Source organism: Triticum dicoccoides, chromosome 3B, assembly GCF_002162155.2.
Source record: "Triticum dicoccoides isolate Atlit2015 ecotype Zavitan chromosome 3B, WEW_v2.0, whole genome shotgun sequence".
Lineage (NCBI taxonomy): Eukaryota > Viridiplantae > Streptophyta > Magnoliopsida > Poales > Poaceae > Triticum > Triticum dicoccoides.
In genome coordinates, this window is record NC_041385.1 from 660,118,249 (window position 1) to 660,133,336 (window position 15,088).

The 15,088-nt window shown below is 39.9% G+C and overlaps 1 pseudogene; it reads left to right on the top strand.

The window, feature by feature from the left end:
* LOC119281752 overlaps window positions 1-15,088 on the top strand; it is a 30,900-nt pseudogene that overhangs the window by 8,176 nt on the left and 7,636 nt on the right.

The window sequence follows — 15,088 nt, forward strand, 5'->3', positions numbered from 1 at the left end:
GGAGCAGAGGAGACGCAGCGAGCACGGGATCTTCGAGCGCCCGAGGGAGGAAGGAAGGAGCGGGTGGGGGTGGCGGAAGGGGGGTGGTTGGGGCTGGGGGAGGAAGGGGCGGCGACGGCGGCGTGTCGATCTTGTTCGGGGAGGTGCGCGGGCGGTAGAGGGGCGATAGGAAGGAGAAGAGAGCGAGGCGAGAAAGAAAGGAGGCGGGGGTGGATGGAAAATGTGCACGAGGACTCATCAGAGCTAGGGTTTCGGCTTAGGTGGGCTTTGGGTGAGGACAGTCGTTGGATCCGGGAGCATCCGACGGTGATCCATCCACGATCCACGTGAAACGCCCACGGATCAATCAAAATGCAATACACACGTACGATGTCATGATCATTTAAATTGGTCGTAGTTAACCAAAAAATTGGTCGTAGTTGGCTAAAACTTCGTTTTCCATTTTTCAAGTGTTTAAAATGAGTTTTTTGTGAAGGACCTACAATATATTTATTGCAAAACTGGATGAAATCAATTTTGTAAAATATTAGGACATATTTAATGTACAATTGACAAAATAATTGGGTGTTAAAAGTTTTGATTCACCTCTCGTGAAAAAGACAAATTTCTGCCGATTCAGTTGGAAGTGGGTCAAATTTGAACCGCGGCTGCCTCATAGTTTGTTATTTATTTTTCCCAAAAATCATTTCTAGGTATAAAAGTATCTATTTAATCAGAGAAACACCAAAGGTTTACCAAGATTCAACCACTAGCTAGGAACGGTCATGCCCACCGTTTTGACCGCATTTTGGAACGGGCATAAAAAATTAAAAAAATTAAAAAAATGGAAAACCTTCGCATTGTGTCATTATATGTGGCCAAGTTACCAGAAAAAATAATGAACTTGTAATACGGCAATTATTTTAAAAAAGTGTTCTTAGAAATGAGCTATCATGCATGGAGATCAATGCCTTTCAAGCCAAATGATCAATCTTATGGCCACATTCATGACATAGTTTGTTCAAATGATCTCATATTGTGCACAAGGGTGCATATTGAAAATGGCAAACAATGTTTCCTAAGGAAGTTTTCATTTTCTTCGGACGAAAAAATCATTTTCCATTTTCTGAGTGCCCAAAATTAGGTTTTTTGTGAAGGACCTACAATATATTTATTGCAAAATTGGACCAAATCAAATTTCTAAAATACTAGGCCATATTTTATGCACAATTGACCAAATGGTTGGGTTTCAAAAGCTTTTATCCACCTCTCATGAAAAGGACAAATTTCCGCCGATTCAAGTGGAAGCGGGTCAAATTTGAACTGTGACTGCCTCATAGTTTGCTATTTATTTTTACCAAAAATCATTTCTAGGTACAAAAGTATCTATTTAATCAGGGAAACACCAAAACTTTTCCAAGATTCAACCACTAGCTAGGAACAGTCATGCCCGCCATTTTGACCGCATTTTGAAATGGGCAAAAAAATTCAAAATAATTCAAAAAGTTGGAAAACCTTTGCATTGTGTAATTATATGTGGCCAAGTTACTAGAAACAATAATGAACTTGTAATACGAGAATTATTTTAAAAAAGTGTTCTCATAAACGAGATATCATGTGTGCAGATCAATGCCTTTTAAGCCACATGATCAATCTTATGGCCACATTCATGACATAGTTTGTTCAAATGATCTCATATTATGCACAAGGGTGCATATTGGAATGTCAAACAATGTTGTCTAAGGAAGTTTTCATTTTCTTTAGACAAAAAAATCATTTTCCATTTTTTGAGTGCCCAAAATTAGGTTTTTTGTGAAGGACCTACAAAATATTTATTGCAAAATTGTACCAAATCAATTTTCTAAAATACCAGGCCATATTTAATGCACGATTGACCAAATGGTTGGGTTTCAAAAGCTTTTATCCACCTCTCGTGAAAAAGACAAATTTCCACCGATTCAGTTGGAAGCGGGTCAAATTTGAACTGCAGCTGCCTCATAGTTTGCTATTCATTTTTCCCAAAAATCATTTCTAGGTAAAACAATATCTATTTAATCAGAGAAACACCAAAAGTTTTCCAAGATTCAACCACTAGCTAGGAACGGTCATGCCCGCCGTTTTGACAACATTTTGGAACGGGCGTAAAAAATTAAAAAAAACAAAAAATTGGAAAACCTTCACATTGTGTCATTATATGTGGCCAAGTTACCAAAAAAATATTGAACTTGTAATATGTGAATTGTTTTAAAAAAGTGTACTGAGAAATGAGCTATCATGTGTGGAGATCACTGCCTTTCAAGCTAGATGATCAATCTTATGGCCACATTCATGACATAGTTTGTTCAAATGATCTCATATTGTGCACAAGGGTGCATATTGGAATGGCAAGCAATGTTGCCTAAGGAAGTTTTCATTTTCTTCGGACGAAAAAAATCATTTTCCATTTTTCTAGTGCCCAAAATTAGGTTTTTTGTGCAGGACCTACAATATATTTATTGCAAAATTGGACCAAATCAAATTTCTAAAATACTAGGCCATATTTAATGCACAATTGATCAAATGATTGGGTTTCAAAAGCTTTTATCCACCTCTCGTGAAAAAGACAAATTTTCACCGATTCAGGTGGAAGCAGGTCAAATTTGAACTGTGGCTGCCTCATAGTTTGCTATTTATTTTTTCCAAAAATAATTTCTAGGTACAAAAGTATCTATTTAATCAGAGAAACACCAAAAGTTTTCCAATATTCAACCACTAGCTAGGAACGGTCATACCCGCCGTTTTGACCGCATTTTGAAACGGGCATAAAAAATTTAAAAAAAATAAAAAAATTACAAAACCTTCAGATTGTGTCATTATATGTGGCCAAGTTACCAGAAAAAAATGAACTTGTAATACGGAAATTATTTTTAAAAAGTGTTCTCAGAAACGAGTTATCATGTGTGGAGATCAAGGCCTTTCAAGCCAGATGATCAATCTTATGGCCACATTCATGACATAGTTTGTTCAAATGATCTCATATTGTGCACAAGGATGCATATTGGAATGGCAAATAATGTTGCCTAAGGAAGTTATCATTTTCTTTGCACGAAAAATCATTTCCATTTTTCTAGTGCCCAAAATGAGCTTTTTTTGTGAAGGACCTACCAAATATTTTTTGCAAAATTGTACCAAATCAATTTTCTAAAGTACTAGGAAATATTTAATGCACAATTGACAAAATGGTTTGGTGTCAAAAGTTTTGATCCACCTCTCGTGAAAAATACAAATTTCCGCCAATTCAGGTGGAAGCGGGTCAAATTTGAATTGCAGCTGCCTCATAGTTTGCTATTTATTTTTTCCAAAAATAATTTATAGTTACACAAGTACCTATTTAATCAGAAATACATGGTTTGGTGGCGATATGTCAAGGTTTGGACGGTGGACGAGGGCCCCAACTCTAGAGCGCGTAAACTCGCATGCCCGCCGCGTAGTCACCGTGTGGCCGTGGCATTGCCATTCGTTCTGGGCGGCCTAGGCATGTCTAGTGTGTTGGGCTGCTCCAGGTAGGTGCTAGGAAGAAAATTACAACATAAGATTCTCACGAGGAGACTGACCGATGCTCAAACATGAATTAGCAGCCAAGTGTTTGATTAGCGGTACGGGAAATGCACATGGCTAGTGGGCGTGAGTTTTGGCTGAGGATGATTAGTTACTAAGAAGACTGTCTTCACAAATTTTCAACTCCAAAGAAGGAGCCTAGGTGGTACTTTCTTTTTAAAGTACCACACTGGACATAAATACGAATGTTGAAGCTGGGCTCAAAATAATGAATGGATTGAGATGGCATTTGCTGGAGATGGTTATTTGGGCATAGGAAAGCACTGTAGAAAATGGATACTATTTGGACATGCCAAAATGGTACTTCCTTCACAATGCTCTTCTCTAGACAGAAACTTCGGAAAATTAGTGAGAGAAATTGGCTAAATGAAATGAGTTAAAATTTGGTGTAGGTAAGTTACATAGGCATATAGATTATGTGGAAAAAATTCAACTCATTAGGATATGCATAGCTAGTACTTCTTTGTCAAAGGTTCTAGGTGGAACAAAACTTTGGAAATTTCCCGAGGAAGATTTACTGGGCAAATAGAGCTGAATTTTGTCATGAGGCAATGATTTGGATAGTAAAGAGTGCCCAAAAATTGTGAGGGCAACCAAGAAGATATAAATAGCACTTCCTTCACAATGCTCTTCTCTGGACAAAAACTTCGAAAAATTAGTGAGAGAAATTGGCTAAATGAACTGAGCTCAAATTTGGTGTAGGTAAGTTACATAGGCATATAGAATATGTGGCAAAAATTCAACTCATTAGGATATGCATAGCTAGTACTTCTTTCACAAAGGTTCTAGGTGGACAAAAACTTTGCAAATTTGTCGAGGAAGATTTACTGGGCAAATGGAGCTGAATTTTGTCATGAGGCAATGATTTGGATAGGAAATAGTGCCCAAAAATTTTGAGGGCAATCAAGAATATATAAATAGCACTTCCTTCACAAAGTGTTTTTCTGAATAGAATAGGAAAATGAATATTGTTGAATTATTTTTGAACTAGGCAAGCAAGGTTTTTTACATATTTGACGAAGATATGACCCAAAGAATTTATGTGATTTTTTTGGGAATTTTGGGAATGACAAAAATATAGGTTGCTTTACAACCTAGGGAAAAAACTGACACATGGACATGACACATAGGCAAAACTGATGAGGTGGCGCCTAGTCATAGCAACCCACCATAATTTACAAGGTTATGACCATCTATATTGGATATGATCAGCTAGAAATAAGGTAGCGGACCAGTGCTATCTGCTTTATCACCATTTCTGTAAGGAAATTACGACCTTTCTGACCAAAATGGTCGTTATAGTTTAGGGTTTGGAGCCCCCCGAACAGCTTTTGACCAATTGGTCTTAAATGGTCATATATCTATGACCAATTCTTCCAGGATCGCTGACAGAAGGTCACTAGTTGACATATTTCTTGTAGTGGCTGGAGGGAAAATATGCTCTTGCCCATGTCCCACCTCGAGACGGAGGCGTTCTGTCCCGAAAGTCCTCACCTTACTTTTTTTCTAGGTCAAAAGACCTTATATACTAGAAGATTGGCACTGGAGGTGGGCTGGGCTGCCCACAACCCACCAGGGCGTGCTTGGAGGGGCGGCATGCCCTGGTGTCTTGTGGGCACAGGGTAGCCACCCTTTGATAGTTCTGTCCTCCAATATTTATTATATATTCCAAAATAATTCTCCGTAAAGTTTCAGCTCATTTGGAGATATGCAGAATAGGTATCTCTGACATAGCTTTTTCAGATCCTGAATTCCAGCTGCCGGTATTCTCCCTCTTTGTCTAAACATTGCATATTATGAGAGAAAATGCATTAGAATTACGCCATAAAGTGTTATTAAACATAAAAACATTAAAAATAACTGTAGGAAAACATGATGCAAAATGGACGTATCAGTAACCACAAAATGTGAAATTATAATGTATAAATGTGAAACTAATTATTTCAAAAGAGAGAAATATGTTTTTTCAAAAATGAGTAACTAAAATATATGTGATTTTGTGAAACATAACAGTGAAATGTAAAAAGTAGGTTCTAAATTGTGAAAATATTAACAACGAAATGTGACATTACAATGTATAAATGTGAACCTGATTATTTCAAATGAGTGAAATATTTTTTTCATAAATATGTAATTGAAATATATGTGATTTTCCTGGATCAAGCCAGTGTAATATGAAATGTAGGTTCTGAATTATGAAAGAGTAACTATAGAAAGTGAAATTCTATTGTATCATTTGTGAAACTGATTGTTTGAACATGTGTAATAATTTTTTGAAAAGAGTGAAATATGTTATTTGAAAAATGTGCAATTTAAATAGGTCCTTTTTATTTGTGAAGCAAGCCCGTGAAAAGTAAAATGTAGGTTCTGAATTGTGCAATAGCCACTACAGAAAGTGAAATTGTAATGTATCATTGTGAAATAGATTATTTTGATATGTGAAATATATCTTCAAAATCAAATATGGTTAAAAATATATTCAAGATTGATCTCATTTTAAAGGTATTGGTGCAAGGAGTTCAAATATAAAAAAAGTTTCACAAATGAATATATGGTTTAAAAGATAGGGTCTTTTACATCTGTATCCCTAACTAGAATCCACTACTCATATTTTCCCCTAATTTTGAAGTGTGCTCAAATTTGCCCCTCTGCCGTTAGGTGCACTTATATAAATGCCCTTCCGTGCTGTTTCAGTCCAGTCAAAGGGGTTTGATCTCTATCTGAATGTTTCTGGACAAGTTACCCCTGACTCCATGTGTAAGTGAGAGATAGGTGACGAGAGAGATTTATTTTTTCTCGGTAGGTCCCACCTGTAAGTGGCATGTCCATATAGGGGCAAAAATGTCTAGCAGAAGTTCATATAGCGGTTAAAGCCCTTTGACTGGATGTTAACGGCACCAAAGGGCATTTCTATAAGTGCACTTAACGGTGGAGAGGAAATTTGAGCATGCTTCGAAATTAGGGGCAAATCTGAGTAGGTGGTTCAAGTTAGGTATAGAAATGCAAATGGCCCTAAAACATATGGATGTTTTAAATTAGCTAAGAGGAATAAATGGTTGGATTTATTGTGTGGGAGCAGAAAAAGTGTTTTTGCCACACTACCAAGAATGCATGTGAAGTACAATAGTGGGGGCCAACTGTTGAAGAGAGACGGTGGAACTACGAAGATGGGAAATCCAGAAAAGGAATGTAATACAAAGATACTTGGCCCACATAGTGTTAGATTGAAGCTCCCTATTGGACACCACCTTGCCGGTAGGTAGTGCAACCACGCATTTTACATTTCATGTGGAATGGTGGTTCGGTTGCGGCTAACGACCGACAGGGGCGCTTGGAGAGATGACATTGTAGCAGTTCCTTGTCCAGGTCGGCGTGGTCCGGGGATCTGGCGCCGGCCAGGCACCTCTGTCGGTCAGCACGGTACATGGATAGATGAACCCCGCGCAGTAGGGGCAACAGCTTGGCCTAATGATGTACCATATGGAACCGGCCAACGGCATGTTCCCAGTGATAGGCGACGACAGGGGTTCGTCCCCAACGGGTACGCAGGGATGAGCGTGGTGCCGCCGCCTCCTCCTCGTCAAGGTGGGTTGGGCATCATGAGCCCCGTATCGTCAGACGAGAGGAGCGCCATGACGCAAGCTGAGATGATGAACTACATGGGCGACAGAGTGATGATGGATAACGGTGACGCCTGGAAACACGACACCCCAGAGGATCAGTCCCGCAAGGGGAGCATCGAGCGTCGCCACCGCCGCATGATCAAGAACTGTGAGTCAGCCGCACAATCGCATGCCAAATAGGTACTTAGCTTGCTGCCAAAATTTTTGGTTTTTAAACAATGCTATTTCTGCAACGGTAGTAACAAGGTTGGTGACACGTATGCACTATATTTTTTAATCCTACATGCTTATACCGTGGATCTTGAAGCTAAACTGAACCACCTCAAGTATGAGAAAGCTCTTCTGAAAGGTGAGGAGGTACAGAGCTGCTGACTGGTGAAAACCATCAGATAATTTAGTTTTCTTATTCTTTTCAGTTCTTACTGTTATAAAATAGTTTCATTGTTTTGTTGTAGAAGACGATTCTGCTGACCAAGAAATAAATGGTACATACATTTTCCCACCATCGCATGAAAATCCTCCTACACCCGTGATCACTTGCCAATTGCTTGTAACAATCTAATTGCTAAGTCTTAACACAGTTAATGTGTGTGTGCTGATGAAACCACCTTATCGTCGCGATCTTTTTTTTATAGCTGGGGGAGAAGATGACGGAATAGTCCAAGGAGATCGCGAACTCCAAGAAAGGTGGCGCCCTATCGCGGCATAACAGAAGCTACACCTGGTGAATGGTGACCCGCCATTCAGCTTCCATAGTCGTCCTGGCAGGAGGATGAGAATGAATTGTAGTGTTGATAGCAATTACCTTCCCTTTTAGGAGCGGGGTCGTATAGTAATTTACTAGTAGTAGTTAAAACCCATAAGTACCCAAATGTGAGTGTTTATCTGGTCAAGAAAGTGACTTGTGTGTTGTTCTTACTGTTTATAGGTATATCTGTTTGTCAGAAGCTTCCGACAAATGGAACAAAAGAAAATTAGCAATATGTTGATGTGTACTCGCGCTTTAATATGATGCGATGCAATTTGTGTGATCCATTTCTGATGTGTGTGTTTGGGGGGGGGGGCTCTTCTCATTTGCTCTCTTATGAAGAAGTGGAGATGACACATGAGTTGATTTAGTCATGTAAGCGGTCTTTTCCGCGTTGGTGAAATTTGATCCATTGAAACAGCTTTTAAGTCCAGTGAAATCTAAGCTATTCAAATAAGTGGTCACGTAGGATCCCATGAGACTTCACGATGGTCACCCATCATAATGCTTGGGTAGTCAATTCCCTTTCCCCTCTATCATGACTCGTTGCGTCAGGGTCTAACTAGCTTTCAGTTGCCTCCCTGGTTGGCCAACCATGACGGAGATTATCAACCTTCATATTATTATGGTTGTGTCCATCGGGGGCCAGGGGTAATCCTCTTTTTCTTAGAAAAATCCTCCTATACTCACCATCATTTGCCAATTTGTTGCAACAATATAATTGCCAAGTCTTAAAATAGTTAATGTGTGTGTGTGTGCAGATGATAACACCCTATGGTCTTGATTTTTTTACAGCTGGTGAAGAAGATGGAGTAGTCAAAGAAGAATGTCAGAGCCAACAAGGGTGACTAATGTGGCTTAGACTGTGTTGGTATTCCCCCAATGTGGAAGGGATGATGCAGCACAGCTACGGCAAGTATTTCCCTCAGTTATGAAACCAAGGTTCTCGAACCAATAAGAGAACCAAGCAACGCTATGTAAACGGTACCTGCACACAAAGAACAAAACCTCGCAACCCAACGCGTAAGAGGGGTTGTCAATCCCTCCTCAGTAGAAGATAGATTAAATGGTATGAGTTTGGATAAATAGATCGGAATAAAACACGATATAAAATATGCAAATAAAAAGTGCATCAAGGTATTTTTGGGTTTTTGGAATAATAAATCTGAAAACAAATACGGTAAAATATAGATGGGAAAGCAATATGATAAAAGATAGACCCGGGGGCCGTAGATTTCACTAGTGGCTTCTCTCGAGCAAATAGCATACGGTGGGTAAACTAATTACTGTTTGGCAATTGATAGAAGAACAAATAATTATTACGATATCCAAGGCAATGATCATTATATAGGCATCACATCCAAGATGAGTAGACTGAAATGATTCTGCATCTACTACTATTACTCCACACGTCGACCACTATCCAGCATGCATCTAGTGTATTTAGTTCATGGAGAAATGGAGTAATGCAATAATGGCAATGACATGATGTAGACAAGATCTATTCATGTAGGTATAGACCCCATCTTGTCATCCTTAATAGCTACGATACATACGTGCCTTGCTACACTTTCTGTCACTGGGTGAGGACAATGTAAGATCGAACACATCACAAAGTACCTTTTCCCATGGCAAGCAAAATTGATGGAGTTGGCATGACTAAACCAAAGATTTGAAAAAGAAATACGAGGTTATAAATAATCATGCATATAAGAGATCAAGGAAGACTAAAATAATATTCATGGATAGAGATCTGATCATAAGCTCGAACTTCATCGGATCCCAACAAACACACCGCAAAAAGTCATTACATCAAAGAGATACCCAAGACCATTGTATTGAGAATAAAAAAGAGAGAGGAAACCATCTAGCTACTGCCTACGGACCCGTAGGTCTATGGTGAACTACTCACGCATCATCGGAGAGGCACCAATGAGGAAGATGAACCCCTCTGTGATCGTGTTAGATTGGATCTCGTGGTTCTGGAACTTGCGGTGACTGGAATTGTGTTTCGTCTGCTCCCCTATGGTTTCTGGAATATCTGGGTATTTATAGAGCTGAGAGGCGGTGGAGAGGACCTCCGTGGGCCCCACGATACATCAGGGTGCGCCAGGGGCCTCCGGCATGCCCTAGTGTATCATGGGCCCCACGGGCCTCCCCCTAGGTGCTTACTTGCTCCCAAGTTGTTTTCTGGTCCAAAAAAGTCTCCAAAAAGTTTTGCTGCGTTTGGACTTTGTTTGATCGGGATATTCTACGAAGTAAAAAATAAGCAAAAAAAAGCAGCTCGCACTTGGCACTATGTCAGTAGGTTAGTCCAAAAAATGATATAAAGATTATATAAAATGATTGTAAAACATCCAAGAATTATAATATAACAGCATGGAACAATCAAAAATTATAGATATGTTGGAGACGTATCAGCATCCCCAAGCTTAATTCCTGCTCGTCCTCGAGTAGGTAAACGATAAAAAACATAATTTTTGATGTGGAATGTCGCCTAAGATGTTCAACACATATTCATTTCTTTTGTAGCATGGACATTTGGAGTTTTAGATGGTTCAAAGCAATAGTCTATATTTGACATGAAGACTACAATACTCAAGCGTATCAATAAGCAACCATGTCTTTCAAAATATCAACACTAAAGAAAGTTATCCCTAGCCCATCATGCTCAATCATTGATCCATTCATGAAACACACTCGAATATTATCTACATCCAATGCACAAGTATGATCATAGTGCCCCTTAGTTGGTGCTTTATAAGAGAAGATGGAGACTCAAATAAAATAAAAAATGCATAAAGTAAATAGATAGGTCCTTCGTAGAGGGAAGCAGAGATTTGTAGAGGTGCCAGAGCTCAAAGCTTAAACTGAGAGATAAAATATTTTGAGAGGCATGCTTTTCCCATCAACGAAAACGACCGAGTAATTCCCAACACTTTCCATGCTAGATATATCATAGGTGGTTCGCAAATATAAAATAAAGTTTATTCCTTTTTACACCATTCTTTCACTCTCCATGGCTAGCCGTATCCAAGGGTACCGTCCATACCAACACTTCCCAAGGAATCTATTACTCCCTCCGTCCCAAAATAAGTGACTCAAAAGTGACTCAACTTTGTACTAACTTTAGTACAAAGTTGAGTCACTTTTGAGTCACTTATTTTGGGACGGAGGGAGTATTTGACAAAATAAAGTAAATTTATTTTTCATTTCAGGAGTGGGCATACCTATTACCACCGTACTCTCATGCAATGACAAGTGAATAAACACTCATCTTGAGAATGACACATCTAGCATGGAAAATATTGGCCACCCCCTGCCGCTTCATGAGCGGTATGGGCACACAAAAAGGAAAATCATTTTGAAAATTAGAGTCGGCACATACAAATTTACTTAGAATGGCACGGAAATACCACATATGGGTAGGTATGGTGGACTCATATGGCAAAACTAGGTTTAAGGATTTTCGATGCACAAGTAGTATTTCTACTTAGTACAAGTGGCGGCTAGCAAATAGATTGAGAAGCACCCAACCAAGAAACAAAAATTCTCATAAACAGGCATTAAGCATAACTAACACCGAATAATGCACCACAAGTAGGATGTAATTTCATTACATAGCTATTGACTTTCGTGTTTGCATAGGGAATAACAACCCTTAACACCAATATTCTTACTAAAGCATAATTACTCACCAATATGACTCACATATTACTATCATCATATCTCAAAACTATTACAAGGAATCAAGTTTATTTCGTCCAATGATCTTCATGAAAGTTTTTATTATATCCCTTTTGAATAACTATCACTTTGGGACTAGTTTCATATATTGCCATTGCTTTTGACAAGCTCAAATAAATTTTAGTGAAGAACATGAGCATAAAAATTTTCATCTCTCAAAATAATATAAGTGAAGCATGATAGAATTTCTTCAAAAAATTACTAACTCTCAAATAAATATAAGTGAAGCATGAGAGTATTTCTTCAAAAATAATAATAAAGCACGCCCTGCTCAAAAAGATATAAGTGAAGCACGAGAGCAATTCCATAGCTCAAAAAAATTAAGTGAAGCATAAAGAGAAATTCTAACAAATCATAGCATAGTTTTGGCTCTCTCAAATAGGTGTGTCCATCAAGGATACTTGTGACAAATTAAAAAAAAAGCAAAGACTCATATAATACAAGACACTCCAAGCAAAACTCATGATATATGACAAATAAAAATATAGCTCCAAGTAAAATTACCGATGATCATTAGAAGAAAGAGGGGATGCCTTGCGGGGCATCCCCAAGCTTAGTTGATTGGTTCTCCTTGAATATAACCTTGGGGTGCCATGGGGCATCCCCAAGCGTAGGCTCTTGACACTCCTTATTCCTTCATCCATCATGATCTCACCCAAATCTTGAAAACTTCAATCACACAAAACTTAACAAAACCTTCGTGAGATCCGATAGTATAAGAAAACCAATCTTTACTTCAAGTACTGTTGCAAACTCATTCGTATTTTGTTATTGCATTATACCTACTGTATTCTAACTTTACCATGGCTTATACCCTCCAATACAGACCATAGATTCATCAAAATAAGCACACAATGCAAAGAAAACAGAATCTGTCAAAAACAGAATAGTCTGTAAAGATGTGAATTGTTCTCATACTTCTGTAACTCAAAGATTCTGAAAAATTAGGACAACATAGGCAATCCATATATCTATCTTGTGAAAAAATTTAGAAGTTTTCATCGCTTCTGTGAATTTTAACAATTCTGCTACTGGACGTAAAAGTTTCTGTTTTTTAGCAAGATCAAATCAACTATCACCCAACATGATCCCAAAGGCTTTACTTGGCACAAATACTAATTAAAACATAAAAAGTAAAATCATAACAGCATCATAATTGTTCAAACACTCAAGAACAGAAAAAAGGCAAAAACAAATTTTATTCATTTGGTTTATCCCCCTAGCTAGGCATAAGATTTTATTGATGCTCACATGAAAGATAAAAGTTGAAACACAAATAGAGCATCATGTAGCATGCAAAAAATACATTTAAGTCTAACATACTTCCTATGCATAGGAATTCTATAAGCAAACAAATTATCAAGACAAGAAATATCTAGCATATGCATAGAAGAACAAAGAAACAATAGCAATCTCAACATGAAGAGAGGTAATTTAGTAACATGAAAATTTCTACAAACATATTTTCCTCTCTCATAATAATTACATGTAGGATCATATTCAAACTCAAGAATATAGCTATCATATGAAATTTTCTCTTCATGACCCACATGCAAAAAAGTCTTATAATCTTCAAAGATAGTGGGATTAATATCAACTAAAGTCATGACCTCTCTGAACCCACTTTTGTCAAAATTTTCATAAGATTGAACACTGTCCAAATATGTGGGATTATTTTTACCTAAAGTTGACGCTCTTCCAAACCCACTTCCAACATTATTGCAAACATTATTATCAATTTCATATTCATCATGAGGCTTAAATAATTTTTCCAAGATCATAAGAAGCATTATCACTTCAATCATGATCATTACAATGAGTAGTGGATATAACAAAATCATCATCCCCAAGCTTGGGGTTTTGCATATCATTAACACAATTGACATTAATAGAATTTAGAGTAACATCATTGAAATCGTGATTTTCATTCGAGGAGCTACCGTTGTCGGTGTTCTGGGAATGTGTGTACCCAGACTTGCCTGCCTGCGGCCCATGGCGTGGCTCCATCAACGATTTGGTTGGCCCCAGCTTCAACATCGACAACTCAAGACCCTCGCGAGGTGGACGACACCAAGAGCTCCAAAGGGAGCAGCCTCCGCAGGCTGCCTCCCGAGGAGCGGAGATTTCCATGCAAGCCTCACCTCACGAGGTTCGGGTGACGTGGGCCATGACTACCAAGGCCAGGCGGGCGCCAGCGGGCGTAGCATACCCGTTTCCTCTTTGGTGCTAAGAAGGAAAGCGCATGCGCGGAGTCCTGAGGAATCAGCCAAAGGTTTCCATTCCCATGCAACAAGACAAAGACAACCTACTCAACGGGACGGAGGTCATCACCGAGCCAACTGCGGCGTCATGACTAGAGGCTTTTGCAAGCAAAGACTACTTTCATCAGGATAAGATGTATTAGTTGTCTTCCTTCGAATTTGGCCGTTGTGGGATCCCTTCCCGCCTTCATTTGGGAAGAGGACCAAGGCCACTATAAATAGGACCTAGCCACCACCATGGAGAAGGGAGGAGAGATCGGTTACATTCCACCCTCACCAGCTCACTTGAGCTCAAGAAAACACCTCCTGAGGTGGTTCCCCACTATACTAGTTCATCCTCAGTGTAACACCCCGAGACCGATATGCCAGGTGTCTTCCAGTTATTCGTCGCTGTTGCCATGTCATGTGCTTGTGTGTTGCATTTTGCCATGTCATCATCTGCATTTCATCTGCATATTTTTCAAAACTTGCATCGCGTTCGGGTTCCCCCGGTTCTCTCCGTTATCCGTTCTGAACCAACCACATTCGCACGCGCCCGTCGCCCCTCTCAGACCTTGTTTCGTGAGGCAGGAGAAAAACATTCTCGGAATGGGACGAGATTTGCCGAGTGGCCTTCGTATATCACCAGTAGACCGCCCGTAAAATTTCGTTCCATTTGGAGGTCGTTTGATGCCCCAACGGTTAACCAAGTTAAACGACCCCCCCTTATCTTTGCAGCCCATCACCTCTTCCCACAGCCCACCTATACCATCGAACTCCCCTACATGCTCTCCGCCATTCGATCACAATCGTCTGGGCGAAAACTGCTCCTCATTTGGAGTCTCCTAGCTCCCTCTACCTATAAATATGTGCATCCCCGCGAAATTTCGTGCAGATGAAACCCTAGCCTCTCCCCCTCTGCGTCGCCGGACATGTCCTTCTACGCCGGACACTTCGCGCCGCCGCCCCAGACCAGTGGCCGCCCGCCACGTGGCCTCCTCCTCTGCCCGCCGCCGCCGGCCCGCGTCAGGCCCGCGTGGCCCGATCCGCGCGCCGTCGCTCGCCCACGGGTGCCCCGCCGCCGCGGCCCGCGTCCCGCGCCGGCGCCCCTCCGCCGTCCAGCCCCGCCGCCGCGGCCTTCGCCCCGCGCTGGC